The 4,909-nt window shown below is 33.8% G+C and overlaps 1 pseudogene; it reads right to left on the bottom strand.

The window, feature by feature from the left end:
- Positions 1-2,262: 2,262 nt before the first annotated feature.
- Positions 2,263-2,753, bottom strand: LOC117063601 (annotated as a pseudogene).
- Positions 2,754-4,909: the final 2,156 nt, after the last annotated feature.

The raw sequence follows: 4,909 nt of genomic DNA, 5'->3' as shown, positions 1-4,909 counted from the left end.
TCTACCCCTTCTCCTTACGAATTCCAAAGTGGCCAAGAAGTACTGCTCTGAATAGCACCATGAAAACACAGAAAGATGACGTGTTTGTAAGGATGAACATTTGAGAAATGTCTCCAGGGTTCAAAAGGCAGGTAATAATCAATGACAGACTAAGAAAGGCATTTGTCTCCACCATACTGTAAATAGAGGTGGGAGGGGAAAATGGTCACAATAGAAGATGTACTTGTTATATTATTGTGTTACTATGCAAGGACGTGGCTCGGCATCATTTAGTATAAGAAGAGAATAGATAGACTATCAGCTTAACAAGAGATGGTAAAGAACTGTTCTTCTCCAAATAAGAGTTATATTCATATATATATATATATATATATATAATTGCAAGATAATTAACTTTATGTATGAAAAACATTTTTTAATATATGGACTTTCAAAATCTCAAGGTAGATTATCAACACACGTGTTAGATTTTTCTGTTTTGGTATCCTGAAAAGGAAGAAAAACAAATACTTCTGGCCTCAATAGAATTCTAACTAAAAGTTGAGATGGAGCATGTTTTTTCAAAGTCCCTCAATTGCTGTAAAATTTAAAAGGAACGGTTTTTACTTGAACTAAACTTAAAATGTATAAAGTTTTATCTCCAACCTTTCAGGTTTGCTATAAAAGTTTTTAAAAAGCAAAGGGAATGGAACTTATATCTACTATTAGCAACTGTAAAAATAGACATTCATATTTAACTAGAGCATTATGGGCTAGAAAGGAAATTGGTCCGCCAGAGGTTTTAAACATACACTTAGATTTTAAATTTCTGTGATTTCATCAGCATTTGGAAAGTTATAAGGAGAAATTGATTTGTAAATAGTGGCAATGGAAGACTTATGGAGTTGAATAGAGCCTACACTTTTCTTGTGATTTAAAAAATGCGTCTTTGTCTTTCACTTGTTTTATAAGATTTCTTTTCAATAAAAATATTTCACTCTGTTCTTATTCACCAATCATCTTGCTCTTTCTTCAGGTCTCACATTAATTTTCATGATGAAGTTAACGCCTTCAACATTTTAACTAACTGGTCCTACTTATTTAGTTTTAGTAAGTGCAGTATTTACAGTAATATTAATTATGCTAATACTATCTTAAATTTCATTTTGGGACTTAAACAGAATATTTGGAAAGTGGCTTTTTAAAAAAATATAAATCATTAGTTCTCTGTCATATGCATACTACAAAAATTACAAAAGTTAATTCAAATTAAAATCAAAGTTCAAACAAAAATTTTACCAAATTACAAAAATATGATACCCCTTTCAATTATTTATGATTTCATCTCAGAACAAGTCTGATATGATTCTTGAATTTTAGGATAATTTATTTAGGGGAGTCAGTAAATACTACAAACACCTCAACTTATTAGTTTTTTTTTTACTTTTTAAATGATTTTATTTTATGTGCAAATAATAAACAGATGTTGTACCCATAAATTCTACTTTTCAAAAACAAGAGCTTTTTAAAAGAAAACCACATAATAACTTTTAAAAGGCACTGGGATTCCCCTGCTTCTAGATCATTGCTAGGCTAGAAAAATAAAGTTGGTTCTACCAGAAATCACAAGTTAGAACTGTATATTCTCCAACGTGGAAATTCTACAGCGTAATGTCACTCCAGGTAAAGATTATTCAGTGCTCACTCCAACATCCACAACTCCCTATCAGAAGGGTTAAACCAGGTCAAAACAGTCCAGCACAATGAGGCTTCATCAAACAATGTCGTTAGGCTCTCCTGAGCTGCAAATAAACCAAAACAGGAAATACTAAAATCAAAATAATATTTGACGCTGTCATACAAATTGTTAATTCCTTGTTGTATCCTCCCTTCCATAACATTAACAAAGGGAATATTTTACTGCAAAGAAGATTTTATTTTATACATCCCTAGCCACGAATTTTTGCCATTAGTTTTTATACAAACACTGCCTAATGTCATTATCTAAATGACGTAAGCATTTTACGTCCACAATTCACTTCCATAGTTACAAGCAGATTTTTTATGATTTACATAAGTACATCTGTCAGTGAAGATTTAACACTGAAGTGCAATCTAACATCCGTAATATCTGATGTTTTGTAGATGGCAATGTAGGAGAGATATATTTTAATCACTTTTCATTTAAGTGAACTTACATAAAAAATAAACTAAAAATTCAGCAGTTCCGAGTCTCCAAAGGGCATTTTCAAATGTACATAAAAGAAATGGTTACAGAGATTTTTAAGAAGCATCGTCCATCTCCACATCCTCTTGTAACTTTTGTATCATTTTCTCTTCCACCTGCTACCCTTTGCCTGTAAGACGGGCTCGGAGAAGATGGATGTTTTGCTTGACTTCTTTGATATCCTAAACTTTTTGTAGCTCTTTATTTTTCTTCCATCTGTTCATTATAAATTAACCTGGCTTTTCTGTTTGATCTCAACTCTCTTCATTGCATCCGTAGATCTATTCCATAGCTCTCGCTGGTATTTGATAGGTTTTTCAAATTCTACGTTTTTCAAACTCAAATGAATTATCCACTGTAAGATCTTTATCAGCTGCTCTCCGGAATGCTTTGGTCCTCCAACTTCGGGAGGATTGTGCTTCTTTTTAAAGTTTTTATGACATTTAGATTTACAAAATCTGAGCAGCTTGCAATCGTTGCGGACGAACATCATGTCGTGGCCAGGGTAGATGGGCCTCGAACAGAAATAACACTTCTTGATAAGCATGTTGAACCCGCGTGGGTCCACACCAACCAAACACCCAAGCTTGAGAGGACGTCAACTTATTATTGTTAAAGAGGGTTCTAAAACACACAGTTTATATTACTTGACAACTATGAGATGGGAATTGAACGAATTTCCTTGAAATAAATAGCTATGCTTCATAATTTTCAGGTGTCTTGGGTCTATTGAAGTTTCAGGTCTATCTGGTTGGATTGCCAGTTTCCTCAGGGCAGAACTCTGTGGAAGTCAGTCACCCATGGGCCTTAAGCATCTCGGACAATGCTTGAACAAACAGGATCCCTACTTGCTCTTTGGCTGCCTGATACTCTGAATGGACTGAATTAAAACAAAATGAGAGAGAAGAAAAAGTGCATTCCACTTTGTAGCTGCATATTATAAAGTAGGCTAATATTTAGGAATATGTTTACTAAACTTTCACTAATCCACTTGCACTAACAAAGACTATTCTAGGAATGTGAAGGATACATGATTTTTTGGTAAATGAAATGAGATAAGATCATCCAAAATGAAATTGCTAAATGTCTGCTATGGGAATAGATTCCATATTTTGAATTAGATGAAGTTCTGTTTATTTAAAATTAATCAAATTGTGTTTAGTCAGATGATTATCTTCCAAAACCTGTGTTCCTCATAATTTGCCAAAATCAATGAATAATTTAATATATCTGTATTCTAATAGTTTGAGATCTGCCATGGATTTGAATATATTCCCTTTGTAGAGAGCAAGTTTTATCACATTGGAAAGTGACTTAGTTTTTAGGTTATCTTTTAACGTTTCTGCCCTTCTGTAGCAGCAAACAGCATTAAAGGCTTTCTCCTATAATAATGAATAAAACAAAATCAATGCAGCTTGTATTATTAAATGTGCATTTTGTAAACATGTTGTTAAAGTAGACTTATTCCATTTTCTGCTGATGGGAATTTTTGGCCCTCAGTGCTAAAACCTTCAGCTCTGCTCTTTCACTCCCCAGCAATAACAACCTCATCTGCCTCATGAGATTATTTCTTAATACCCTTATTATTCTTCCTGAAATCTGCTTTGCTGTTAACATAAAGCCACTGAGCTAGCGGTTGAATATCAGTTCTGTCGTTTAGTAAATGTATGACCCTTGGAAACTTAACTAACTTCTCGGGACTTAATTTCTTCCTCTGCAGAAGAGATGAAAATAATAGAGCCCACCTCCAAACATTGATCCAAAGACTAGAGGAGTTCACACATGCAACACCCTTGGAAAAGGCCCTGGCATATGGGGATTGCACCGTGTATATTTGTGGTCGACAGTAGTCTCATTTAGTCTCCTCCGGAATACGTATTAGTCGAAAAAACTCTAAACAAAGTCTTTGTCTCCTCTGGAATAAGTATGAGTCTCCTCTAGAAATGGAAAATCAGTTACTGGTATGTCTCTCATATGAAAGAGAGCAAACAGACAGCGCCTAATAAAGACACATTAATCTTGTGATTGGTTGTTATGCATTCTCCTTCAATAGAACCATGGGAAAGATGGGAATACTTTGGAATACTCCGCTTAAGAGCAATTGCCATGCATTGTTAACTGTCAAACAACAGAGGAAGAAACTGAGTCCAAAGAAGTTAGTCGAGTTTCCCAGGATCATACATTTACTAAGTGAGAGAACTGAGATTCAACCATCAGCTCAGTGGTTATGTTACCAGCAACACAGATTTAAAGAAGAACAAAGGTGTTCAATCAACAATACATTGTCATCCATGTTTCCATGTAAAAGAACCTGGGGTTTTATACTAGAGACAGAGGCCTTAGGTTTTATTTAGGTTGTTTTATTAGTATCTTCCATAGCAATTACTTAAACTGCCCAATAAAAAACATTTACACAACTACAATAGAGTTGTACGTTTTTATTAAAATATATATCATAAATTGATTAACATCTGTCATATAGATTTATACAACAAATTTAGTTTTAGATTGCAAATATACGAGGTTTTACTTTTGTCCTGAAAAAGTGGATGTAGCTGTCCAGAGTACTCATTATATCTTTCTAGTCAAATATTCTCTTAAAGTAATGAGTCTGTTATTACTGTTTTACAGCAAGAGAGAGAGAGCAATGTCAAATTTGATCATGGGACACTTTGGTGACTTTAGTAATCCAGTAATTTTTGA

The sequence above is a fragment of the Trachypithecus francoisi genome, unplaced genomic scaffold (genome assembly GCF_009764315.1).
Source record: "Trachypithecus francoisi isolate TF-2019V2 unplaced genomic scaffold, Tfra_2.0 Contig01558, whole genome shotgun sequence".
NCBI classification, from domain to species: domain Eukaryota; kingdom Metazoa; phylum Chordata; class Mammalia; order Primates; family Cercopithecidae; genus Trachypithecus; species Trachypithecus francoisi.
Note: the sequence above shows the minus strand (reverse complement) of the source record. Positions and strands in the feature narration are given on the sequence as shown.